The following is a 13,721-nucleotide window of genomic DNA, read 5'->3' as shown; positions in this document are numbered from 1 at the left end:
CCTCTGTATTGGAGAAGATTGGTATTTAGCTAAAAGCTAGGAAACTGATTTTCCAAGTCCCTCTACTGCTCTCCAATTTTCTGAATGAGAATTAGTTTTTTTTGAGGAGCAAGGACACAGAAAACATCACTGGGTCAGAGCTCAGCCACAAAATCAGGATATTCTTGTCAAAACCCATATCCCTGCCAGCCAGGTGGAGCATTGCACTGGGGACAATCTCCTGGAGGGTCCTTGCTGATTGCAATGGCCCTGTTGAAGACCAGAAAGGGGATCTGGACGCATGTGAGAAAGGAAGGAGAGAGGACCAGAATGTGATCTGACTAAACTGAGCCTAGGTAGGAGACACAGGTGAAGATGTCAAGTAAACTGACTGCTGTGAAAAGGTAACAGAATATCATCCCAACAGATTAAGGAAGGAAGGCTATGGCAAGCTTCACTAAAAACAAGAACAGCAGCCACATTTTTCTGAGTCTCAAGGATCTGGGATACAAAGCTGAAAACATTAAGACCAGCACAATACCCTCAGCTGGCTCTTCCATTTCTCATTTTATTTCAGAGCTGCTAACTGTTCATGCAACGTATTTTCTTGAGAGGTAGGAGTTTAACTTTCAAAAAGCTGTTTAACTGCAAAATCTAGGAGACCAGATAATTGAATTTTCCAGTTTAGATTTGATCTAATTGTTTCAGTTGGTTATAATGTGAAATGGAAGAAATTTCCAGAAGACAAAAAGAAGCTTTTGTGCTAAAAGCAGACTCTGAAGACTTTTGTGGGCATTATTATTTTGAGGCAAGAATAAAAAATAATCTACAGGGAATGTTTTTTTAGAATAAAAAGGTGGAGACTGCAATTTGTAAATAAAAGAAACTATGCAAGAACACTGGAGCCATAAGTCCATGAGTTATTGTACCTGGCATATTTTGTGATGCCCTTATTTTCCAAGGGGAGAAAGAGTAGTACAGTTCTTCCTTTCATTTGTACCGCTCCAGTGAGGAACCTTAAGATGTGGACTTTTTCAGAATAACACACATTTTCTACTGAGCAGACAGATTGCAAGGGCAGAGCACTTCTGTCCATGTAGTTTATGTGAGACTGGAATTTATTAGCACAGTGTTTTTAAAGTGCAATAAAATGTGGCACTCACATCTCTCTGGGGATCTGTATTATGTAGAGTGTTGTGACTTAAGAAGAAGAAGTGCTGTCATATTGTGCTCTACCACCCAACTTGCAGGAGCAACCATGGTTAGGTATTTAAAGGAAATACATTGGTATTTTCAGCAGAGCTGAAAGAGAGTTCTTCCACACCAGGGCAGTGATCCATCTGCCTGAAAAGCTTGACATTCCCCAGCCAAGTGGCTAAAGTCCTCTTCTCTAAAAGTACAGGAGAGAAGGAAATAACACTGGCAGCTCCTCTCTGTTAGCAGCACTTCAGCTACCCAAAGGTAGATGTGTGCAGTGCCTGTTTGAATGAAAACTGTACTGAACTTTCCTTCCCACCTCAAGGGTTTATTATCTGGGTGGCTTGCCCCTGTCCGCTGCTAGGTGTGCTGCTAGAATCCATATCACACTGCTGGCTTCTCAGTCAATCCCTGGGGCTCTGTGACAAACTGGTGGCACATTCCTCATCTCCCCCACATCAGAAAAAAAATCTCCTTGGATAAAATCCCCATGTGCAAAAACATAGTTGAGGTTTAAGAACCATTTTAGACTTCAGTGGTGTTGTGTCTACTGGAATGACATTCGTGTGCTGGAGAATCCTTTAGGACATGCACAATTTATCTGCCCTGGATGACTCAGTAGTGGACTCAGGGCTGGTCTTTCAAAGTGTTGTGGTGACTCTGCCTTCAGTTCCACCTTTCTGGTTTTAGCTTTACCTGAATAGAAGTAAACTATTATTAAGAAAGGAAAAATTGTGTTTAGAGAATTCTAGTCTAAAGAATTTCAATGAGTATAAAAAAATAGGGATGCTATTTAGAGAAAATCTATTTGTAAGCCAGTTCTTCCACTGTAATTGCCCTGAAATAGGTAGAACTTACTACTGTTGCAGATTCTGTTTGGAAATGAAAAATTATTTTTGGTCAGAAGCAGAACAGTTTTTTCCTTTTTCATTTTTCCTTTAGTATTGAGGTAGTTAGTTCAACTGTTTCTCTTTGTGGAGATGGAATAGTTTCATTTTTTACAGTTTTACTACTATGACATTCTAATACAAATACACATATACATATATTTATATATAAATACATATACGTATTAGTGGCTTACCTTGATGAATGGAAGCTGAAGCCAAGAGATTATTCAGATTTGCTTTGCTTCAGCTGTGTCTGCTTTGGTAGGTTTGGCTTTAGTTTTTGATGAAGATGCTAAAGAAATAAGATAATGGCTTATTTTCTTATTAAAGTCATAGTAGAAGAAATTAACTTTCTTCTCATTTACCTCCTCCCTGAGAAAGTGAATATTCCTATATAAACTTCTCAGCAGGAAAGCATTTAGAAAACTCTGTCCTGGACCCTTGTTTTTATTTGTTAAGGAACCCTGAAGATTTCATTTAACTTCATCTCTGTCTCGCTTCCTACCCTTGTCTCCCTCACCTATTTCACTGAACTGTCCAAGTAAAGAATATCTGCCAGAATGCAGTGTATATCCAGCATATATTGTTGTCCTACTTTAGCAAATATCTGTCAGAAAAAAAGAAAAAAGGCACAAGTTTTCTATCATTGGTGACTCCATGATTGTTTCTGTGTCACTACTGACTGTGATTCAACATCCTTGGCAAATTTAGCTGTGGCAACTGAAGAAAAGCTGTCCATATGTGCCTACATCAGTTTGTCCTCTTGACCTGTTGAGCCCTAATAGCTGAAGTCATGAAATCAAGGAATCTGATGCTTTTAATGGTGGCCTAAGTTAATGTGGATCAACTGTAGGGGAATTCCAGAAATCCTTCATTTGCAAGCATTTGTATTAGGATTCTAGTTTTGTTGCATGCAATCATGATGGAGACAGTACTTTTTGTGTGTCTTGGAGAGCACAGAACACCAAAGCAAACAAAGTGTTTTGTACAAATTTCTCCTCCTGTTTCTGTCAGCTCCAGAAGATGAGCAGGTATGAGGGCATTTTGCCCACCACACTGCAAGCCCAACCATCCAGTTAAGCTGTTGTCAGTTTTCAACCTCCTACAAAGTGTCAAGTTCTGGCCCTCATAAGATACTGGCTATGAAGGGCAATGGCTATATAAGTTTTATCCCAAATCCTCTTAGTTATCCCTACTGAGATAGAGTAACCAAGTAAAATGAATAACGTTACAGCATCAGTACACTGAGATTTTGTGCTCAGCTGAACTCAGTTAGATCTTTTAATTGTCATCAACATGATATATAACACCTGTTCAAGGATGAATGAGTAGGTATCAATAGTTTCAATGTTCTATTAATACATTAGGCAATTAATTATATATTCAGAACACACACACATACAACACCCAAACCCATAACCATAAAGACTGTACAGTTAAGATGTAAACATGTCAGGAAGCAAAAATAAAGATAAGAATTCAGCCGTAGTGCAAAATTGTCCATAAGGAAGCAAAGTCTTAATACATGAAGCATCAGACAACCTAAAGAGAATGTGGCTTCACCAGCTGTTCCTTTAATTACAACATGGAATGTAACATATATTAATTGTAAGGTTTTAATCATCTAACCAGAGAAATAGAAAACACTATGGACATGACTATATTTATACAGAATCAAAAATGAAATTGTCTCAAACTTTTTTAACCTTCCCTTCTCTGCCAATAGCAACAATAACAGAAAATCATATGTGTCCTGAGGTTAAATACTCAGTCTTTCAGCCTGAAATGTGAGTGTTTTGGCAGTGCTGAAAGTCTATTAAAGGAGAAGTTTTGTTTGAGATTGTTTTGGAACCAAAGATATTTGGAGCTCTATTAGATCCCATTATAATGGAGGAGTGTGTGGGCAGATGTTCAAAAGCAACAAGGTTGCCACATCTTACCAGGGTATTGCTCATCAGCTGAGCAATGGTAACTGGCTAGTTGCACAAACTTACCCTCCCTGGTTGTAAAGTAAAACCTATTAGCTTAACTAATGAGTCATTAAACCATAGTAACTCAAATGCTTTTGCTTGTATGCCCATAATCACAGACTGCATTGGAGCTAAAGTTTTAGTGCCAGGCACTACGGGTAAGTTCTGAAGTGATTTTGGAGTGATTTATCATGTGAAGTCACATTTTCAAAGGTGGCGTGGGGGTTTCACGAGCTCAGAGGTTTAGCTCCTATGTGTCTCAGTGCTCATACCATATTTGAAGACAGTCTTTCTCAAGAGGGAGCTCAAGTCCCTCAGGCCAGGAGGAAAGTGATGAGAAAAAGCCCCGAGGTTTCTTGCAGGGAAGGGAAGAAGTGGAGGAAATGACGCAGAGGATCCTGACCGACTTGTGTGGTTGGTGAACTTTGTGGAAAGATCTGGCGAGTCTCCAGTTTCTCATTCAAGGGAGAAATTCACCCAGCATTTCCCCTGCTTTGTTATACCACAGATTTGGTTTCTAAATCATTCAGACACTTTGGAAAATGCTGTCCTAAATGTCCACTCCTACTCATTAAAATCAGTGGGTATCAAAGATTTTTGGTGGGAATGGCAGAGGGGGCCGTTATGAAGTTGCACTCCCCTTGCTTGTGACATGAACAGAGCCTGTTGTGTGAATGTGGTGTTGTGTTCATTCCAGGGCCATCTATTATTCTCCGGGTAACAGAAAATACCATTTATTTCCATTTATGCAGACCATAAATCAACATGATATTAGCAGCATGTGATCTAATGCTGCACAGTGTGCATCAGCATGAGAAGAACAAATCTGTTCAAAGTTCTGGAACACTTAAATGTCCCTTTTTCACTCCCTTTTTCTCCTTCCCATTGTTTTAAAACCATTTAAATAAGACCTTCTACAATCATTACAGGGTGGGCTTTTTCTCTCTGGGGAAGAAGCAGCATTGCTGTAAACTGGTCTCTTGTAGTTTGCAGGGGAGGAAGCTTTTAAACCTCCTTCTGGTTTTCTATTATCAGGAGAACAAGAATGTTACAAATCAACCTCCCAGATGTGGCAAAAACCATGATGATATTTAATAACAAATCACTGCATCCAGTTTGTGAGGTTTTCAGTTATATCCTGGTTTTAATACTGTGAATCCATCTGTTACAAAACAGGAGAGAGTAATACCTCGCCATTGGTGTCATTCATAGATTACTAGCTGCTGTTGCTTAAAGAGACACATATTTGGATGCCAATGAGGTAAGGGAGCTAAAGTGAACACCCTGGTGCTTGTGAGATGACATAGTGCCTACTTCAGGTTGTACCCATCTGATGGCTCTGGTGACCTCATGCCGGATTGCTACTGCCATCCCAAAATTAGCAGGCTTGGTGGACGTGCAGGGTGATTTGAAAGTTCACTAATTCCAAATGGGTGTGAGCTCAGATGTAGCATGTACTAGCAGGGCTAAGACCAGGTCAGTGTTCAGGACTGAGTTTCTCCTTCCCTTACTGCACCTGGAACCATGCATGCCTGCCTGGCTTGATGGCTTTCTACCTGGGTAGAAAGTTCTGAAAGGAAACAAAAGTCATGCCTTGACTTAATGCTGGAAATTGCATTAAGAGTTTTGAAGGAAATCTACATAAAACATTAATTGAAGTATAAGAAGGTGCTTAGTGCATACCCAGTAGATGAGGACTTGTACAGCAGAGGGGCAATGGGGAGGGAAGAACAATGGAATCTTTTAGGTGTCTGCATCAGCAGAGTGTCATAGTGCATGCAATTCTCTTTGTATGGCATGGAGAGGTAGAACAGTGCTATCAGTTTGCAAATTGCCCTACACAATGAAAGTGTTGTGACACAAGGCTTCAACAAGACTCTGTCAGAAGAAGGACTGAACTGGAAGCTCCTCTGTTCTCTCAGGGCAGCTTATCACATTATCGCTCTTCATTTCTAGATGACATAGGTAATGCTAGACTCTTTTCTTGCAGCATCCATGTACCTGACAACATCATTTTGTCAAATAAGCTTAAAAAAGGATATTTTGACTGCTTTCAGGTGGATGATGATACTGAAGAGCTTATGAAGTCTCCTCACAGGGGATATTAAAAAGCCATCTGAAAGCTGTTGTGGTTTAGGAATGGTATTCTCCACTTTAGTCTTCTCACTGAAACCACTCCAAGCTGCACACTGCTTACTTGTTCCTTTCTCTCCCTCCTTCTTCCCTGCAGTGGGATGAAAAGGAGAATTGGAAGCACAAAGGGTAAAGATCATGGGTTGAGATAAGAACAATTTACTGGAAACAGAAATGAGATAAGAAAAACAGTAAGAGCAGCAATAGTGAGAGAGGGTACAGGAAAAGAAACATCATTGCTCACTGTGGAAACCCCCAGAAATAGAAAATACCTGACTGCTCCCTCTGCCATGCTACTCCACTGCTCCCAGCTCAGATCCAGTGTTATCCAAACACTCTCTCTGGCTCGGAACTGGTGTTGATGCCTTTTCCTGGTCTTAAAATCAAGAGTCATACACGGTTAGAAGGGGAAAAAGGATTTTACCTTGGTATTTATTTTAAGGATCCTTAGGTGCACACGTCCAGGTCATATACATCGAAATGCACCCCACCCAATATGCCCCCAAAAGATCGGGTATAACATTATAGGTTTTACTAATTAGCATATCTATCAAAAATTCCCCAATGAGAGGCTCAAATGAGCCCCCCTCCCCAAGGAACCTTCCCCTGGATGGTTCTATCTTAGTTTACAGAATGTGTTCTGGAGAGGACCTTGGGGGTCTGTGGCACACTGATCCCTGGCTATGAAGCTTCTAAAATGTTTAATCTCCTAGCTGAACAAAGAAGTCCAAGAATGTAGGCAAAAAGCACTAGGAATACAGAAGTTGTGAAAAGGTATAACAGGGGTATAAACGAAAAGGCAAAAAATCTTCATGGCATCAATGTTACCCAGCAGGTCCATCCAGCTGGGAACCAGGGCCACCTCACCAGTCCCTCTGCCATGCTTACTTGGACAGAAGGAACCCTTTCTCCTCAGAAGAGACTCCCTTCGTCCCACCCTCGGAAAATGACATGAGGTGGTACACCTCTGGGTCCTGGCTTTGCCTGCTCCTGGCTGCTGCAAATTTTGACCCTGTATTGTCTGGTACCAGGATAAACACAAACCCATGCAATGAACTCTAGGATGACCCCCTTGAGCAGGGGGGTTGACCAGATGACCCACTGTGGTCCCTTAGACATTGTGTGACTGTGTGATAATTAAGTATTTCATTGTGGGTAAGAGGGGTTTCATTATTGATCTTTATGTGAGCTTGAGAGTGCCAGTTAATAAAAAGTCCTGATGTAGCAGGAGCTGTACACATGATGAGGTAACTTAACAAATATACAAATGCCTACATTTATTGCAGTCCTTAAATATACTTCCTGAATCTCCCTGAAATGTAGTTTATCAAGACAAACTAAAAGGATTTCTATTGTCCTCTATTTCTGTCTAATAAAATCCACTTTATTTCTCTGGTAGTGCTCTCTATTTCAATCCACAGCATTCTTTAATATTCACAGCAGGATGAGGGGTTCATATCGTTGTTTCAGCTAATTGGTACTGCAATAAAAGAATATGAGACATAAAAAGATCCTGGAGGAGAATGTTATAAAAAGCATCAGGGAAAAGTGTCTAAATGGGCATGTCTGGTATAGAACACCTGTAGCCTTTAATTTAGAGCCTCCTCAGTTCCTCTGGGGTGCTCCTAGGAGAGATTTAAAACAGCCTCATCACACTTGGCTGTGGGCAACTTCTCCTCCTTGTGCTTGGTGCACATCAAATGCAGCTAAATAGATATTCAATGCTTTTATGAGACTCATGGTGAAGGAGGAGGTCCTGAGTTTGCACCTTGCTCCTCTTTCCTGATTAGGAAAGATTTTCTGAACTGATCTTACAGGAAAAAAAGCATTGAAAATCTTGGTGCTAACTTAGTTTTGAATCTGGTTGCTGTGTGTTTCTGACAGGCACAGAAGAGGCTGCAACAGCAAGAGGGCTGACAAAAACCAGTCAATTCTCCATGATTCTTCTATCCTTGCTGATGTTTGGCTTCCAAATAGCCATATGCCTTTTCCTGATATTTCCAAGCACAGAAATCTTGTCTGGCAAGAGTTTGAGAATTCTGGAAATTTTATCTGTCATTTTCTTGGGTACTGTTTGTCCATGCAAATCATGCACGGTGAGTCTGATCTCATGGCATGTGGTGACATACTTTTGTCCAGAAATTTTGTACATAACTAGGCTGGGGAGAGCAGCAAATCATGATTTTTTTTTCTTTCTTCTAGTGCTCTTCCCACAGTGACCTGAAGTACACTGGAGGCTGAGCTAATCATGGTAGACTTCTCTGAGCCACAGTGGCTGGATGGCACAGCTGAGGTCCACAAGTAAAACAGAGCCTTTAACCCAGGCAGTCATGAACTGCCAGGAAACATCTAATCTAGATGTTCACTATTACTATTATAAACTGTGAAAATATTGAAGACATAGAACAAAGATCAGTATCACCTTTCTCTGCACTGAAAAATTAAAATTTTGTCTCTCAGTTCTATGTTGGCTTTTTTTTTAAGTAATTTGATCTTCCAGTTGGAAAAAACAGTGTTTTCTAATAGTAAACTTATCTGTAGCTTTTGAGAATTTATAAATGCAAGTGATACCCAGCAAACTTAGCTACTGTCTTTGCCTACTCATTTGCATCATTTGTTTCCCTCTCTTTCACTAAAAAGCAGATATGCTTTGCCTGCACTGACAGGGAGAATAAGAATAAAAAAAAAAAATAGTTTGGATTCCTGAGATCTGCTTTCAGTTAACACTTGCAGAAATACCCAACCTGAAACAGGCACCAGTTTGCTGCTTGGTTCTGTTATAGTTTGGATATAAATATATATGTCTCATTTTCTTATTAGAAAAATGTGGATTAGAATATTTGAATCATATATTACACAGTAACAGGGTATTTTGATCTGCATTTGTATCAGGGAAATAGGAAGAGCTAATGGCAGCTGAATTATCACCTCAGAGTCTTGAGATGACTTGCACTGCTGCTTCTCTGCAGCTCTTACTGCTCTCCCCAAAGGACAGGAATGAATCAGCTCTGGGAGGACATGAACATGTTTTCTGTGACAAAGCCTGCATTTTCCATCCTGTTACCACACTGAAGCAAAATGACATCTCAAAAGCTGCCTCAAATGCATTTTTGCCCCTGACAGGTGCAAGCACGGCGATTTTCAGGAAATGGTGAGAGAAATAAGGTTGCTTGTGTTGGTGGTAAAAGAGAAGTAGCAGTATTTTTTACACATGTGGGGCTGGACTGTGCAACTTTCTTTCCTGGGATATTTTTCAGGCCAAAGATTTAGCAAACTCAGGAAAGACTGGATATTTATGTGGATGAGAAGATCATCCTGAGCTGCAGTAGAACTAGCATGAAAAGAACACAGGCTGGAGGTAACTCACCAGATAGAGCAATTTATAATGGTATTAAGGTTTTAAACTTTGTGGGAATTGAGTTTTCTGTGTGTGCCAGGGATTTTCTCACAACTTCTTGCAAAACAGAGCATTGACTGCTGTTTCACATCATTGCACTAGTCTGACAGTTGCTTCTATGATTTCATACCTTTAAATTTTGGGTGTTGAAGAAAGTAGTTTTACAGACATCCAGAACAGCTCCGATACTAAAAAGCTCTTGTGTAGACATAGCAAACATGTGACTTAAATCATGTGGTTGAAATTTACAATAGGCATCAGATATCTGTTGTGATCTGTCACATGGTTGCAGGGAAAGTGGGCAGAAAGAGGTGTGGAGTAACAGTTGTGGAACAAAGAGGTTATTCCTGAGAGCAGTTTAACAGCTTTTCTGCTAGAGAAAATTGCTGATGTAAAAATCAAATGGGAAATCTTATAAAATGGTAATAACTATGTCACTCTGGTGTCCATAAAAAGATACATACATTGCTGTTATTTGGGACTTATTCCTTGTATTCTTGAAATCACAAACAAGCAGTGTATAGCAATAGTAAATACTCCCATAATTTCTGATATAAATTACATTAAACTAGCTACATCTTTTCTTGAAATAAGCAGAACATAGGAATGAACATTGCAGTTGGAACAAAATTCTGATTTTTACAGAACAATGAAAGAAAAACACTGCTTGAATCATGCAATCATTTGCGCTCTGTGAAGGGATACCTCTCAACATTTAGGAATTCATTTGTTAAATATTTTACTAAACATTACCACTCAACAGACTTTAAACAGGCAAAGAAACTGATATAGTACAGAATCTGAGAATATTATAACGAGTGGGATGGAGGTCTGGGAGAAGAAGGGAGTGGAAATGGGTTGTTGGTACTCCTTGTCTTCAGCAGAGGGAGGAAAGTGAGGGTGAGGCAGCCCTTAGGCTAGAAGTGTGAATCTAATGTGTATTTGTGCCTAGAGACAGAGCAGGGAGGCAGGCTTAACCATGAAGAGCTGAAGGCTTGAACTTCTAGAAAAATGCAGTCTTCCTAAAGGAAGTTTTAGCAATCAACCAGCCGTAGTAAGACCCAAGGCACTGAGTTAGGTAGCCCTGGAAAGTCATTCAGCATGTAGAAGAGAGGGACACCCACATCTAAACCTCTCTTTGTGGTGTCCAAATACAAAATGTAATGACCAGCACATTCTTCATACTGCTTGTTGCTATAGTATCTCCAGACTCTTTGAAACTAATTTGTAAGCCTAAACTTCACACAACCTCCAAACCCTCAACTTTCCATATGTGTCACACAAACTGGGCTGTGAGCATCTTGACTCCTATGGCTTGCCTTGCTGCACTGGACCCACGGTGAAGCAGCTGTACATGGCTCCTACCCACCATGTGTTTGCCAGTCATAAAGCTTCTCTTGAAGCTCAAGGTTCCTCATTTGCTTCCAACAACTGCTGGGCAGCAGGCGGAAAAGCTGTTTGGGGTGGGTTAGTGACTGCCATAAAAGTACCTGTGAATTGCACTGGGACCCTTAAAGGCCCTTTGTCCAGAATTCTTGAAGATATTTCCAGAGCTGAAGAAGTACAAATGTGTGTTAAAGCTGCCTCTGTATTCTGTGATAGAAGTTTCTCTGGATGCAAGTAAGAATCCATTTCTTAGTGTATAACCTAAGAAAAGGTGCTTTTAAAAGGCAAGGAAATACAATAATGCAGGAAACACCACAAGCTGTGATCATAATCTAGTTTCATTTTGCCTTTATGCACAACTATTTTTCCTCCAGCTTAAAACTTTGGCATTTCCTAGTTGTGGACTTTGGAGCCAAACTTCGCTAGTGTGAACCTATCTCTTGTTCGAGATATTTATGGTGATGTTGAAATCTTACTGTACTAGTGAATGAACGGTAGCATATTTTGCAGGAATAATGAAATCTCAGCAACATGAGACCTCAATAAAGCACATTGTTGCTAAATCTTTACTGACTGCTGTTTTTAAGCGTGAATTATAAGGTGTGCGGATAAGCAAAGTGCGAATTAATGAGGTTTTGCTGTGCTGAAATGAAACTGTGGTGGGACATGAGCTAAGAAATATGGTGTTACTTAGTATTTTTTATTCAAGAAATTATGTTTTTTGAGCAGCTGCCAGTCAGAGTATGGGTGGCTACACTGAGGGCATCTTTACAACCATATTTTTATATGTATATTCCTGGGGGAGATTTTTATCCATCAGTTTTATTTCCATTAACCAAAGAGAAGGCTGAACAAACTAAATCTCTATTAAAGCCTAAGAGGAATAGACCCGTGAGCAGGAAGCTTTCAAGAAATCCTTGTCTGCTTTCAAGAAGCCCTTATCTGTGTGCTCAGCTAAAGAGACTGTAGAGAAGTCCTACTCCCTTTTCCACTTTCCTTCTGTGGTTTGTCACGGAGTGTCACCTCTGTTCCTCTCATTGCTCAGCCAACTGCTGGCCAGTGGTGCTGCGGGGTAGGCAGGAATACCCCTTGTGGGACAATCTGATCTGCAGTTTGCTCAGCACCTCCTGAGCTGTCACTGGGATGCAGAGCATTAGTTGGGCTCGTAGGTGGCGGAGAAGCTCATGACCATGAACGTATGGAGCTCCTGTCTGTGTGAGAGGTTGTGTGCAGGGTTCAACCTCTGGATGAAAAACCTCTTTCCAGGTCAATGTAGAGGTTTGGTAAGAAGTAATGGATGCTGCTGCATTCTTGTACAACTTGGAGGTGGATTTGCAGGATAGCTGTTTCCCTGCCTTCTCATCTAGGCTTTTAGTATTGCTGATGCTGACTGAGGTGTCTGATGGTGGTCACAGCCATCATCACGTCAGTTTGCTCCTGTGGGTAGAGAATTCAGAGGAAATTTGGGGCCAGGTCATGAATAGCTTTCTCACCCTTCCTCTATCCATCCTCTATTCACTGTTTTGCCTTTCTCAGCCTCTCTTTACGCCTGGCAAAGTTAGTCATCATGTTACTCTGCCAATCCTCCACTGCTGTCCTTACCACTTCAGTACCTGGAGACATCTATCTGTCTGAGGTGGTGTGGAAGCTCTTAGATTCCTTTGGCACAGAAAGCTCTGCATCCTACGAGCAATCTGCAGCTCCTTTCTCCAGACTGTGCATGTGGAGTGAAACAGAGCCAGGAGCAGAGTAGCTGAAGTGCATCAGCGCTTGCTTAAATATGCTGGCTTAACTTTTATTTACTTATTTGCTTCTTTACAGTGGGACAACCTACCACAGTTGGAATTTTAGGTGAAGTGGGGCATGAAGCATGATATAGAAGATGACATGAATGCTTCTGTAGAAGCACATGGGCTGAAGGAACATTCCTTCTCCAGCAGATCTTATGGAGGGACTGCTTACCAGTTAAAAATTTTCCCTCATCCTATTTTGCATCATTTCTCACAACATAGTGAGCCTTTGTGCAGAGATGCACAGATAAAGCTTTAAATGAGTTATATAGCATTTCATGTACATATTGCTCTGGTTTGGACATGAGCTGAGGGACAGTGTGGCAAAGGGCTGAGGAAGTGCTGACAACTCATCCATCCTGTACAAGCATCCCTGAGAAAATGAATGACCATCAGCCATGTAATTGCCATTTTGTGCTCTTCTCTCCTTCCCACAAAGTGCACATGCACGAATACACTTTTCCATGATAAATCCTTCAAAATTCATTTGGAAATTAATTTCTCTGAGTACTTCTGTCTGAGGGTTGTTGCTTTCTGTGGAAGCAAAAGACTGGAGGAGGCTTGGTTCTGAAGAGGGAATGGGACAGTGTGAATGCCCCGGTATCTGCATTGGTGTCAATGGGTAGCTGAACAGTTCACCTGGCATCTGTCTTTGATTGCTGGAGTAAGCTGGAAAGCAGATCAGCTTTTGCATAAGCTTTCACTGGAATAAAGGCCATCTTTGAATAAATGCTATCTTCTTTTTTTTCCTTGCTTGTTTATATAATCTTCTCTCTTGCTTCCTCAGCTGACAGTGGAGAACCAGTCTTGTGTTTCCCATGCAGTTTTCTGTTCTCCTGTGTAGACATGGTACTACCTTCTAGGCAAGGCTATCTGGCTTTAAGATAAACATAGAGTACGAGCCATTTTTAGGAGTTAGTTAAGTTAGGCATAACACAATTTGTTGGTTGTGTTTGTCACAGGTTTTGAAATTCAGCTG

Source organism: Corvus moneduloides, chromosome 1 (assembly GCF_009650955.1).
Source record: "Corvus moneduloides isolate bCorMon1 chromosome 1, bCorMon1.pri, whole genome shotgun sequence".
NCBI classification, from domain to species: Eukaryota; Metazoa; Chordata; class Aves; order Passeriformes; family Corvidae; genus Corvus; species Corvus moneduloides.
This window is presented reverse-complemented; position numbering follows the sequence as displayed.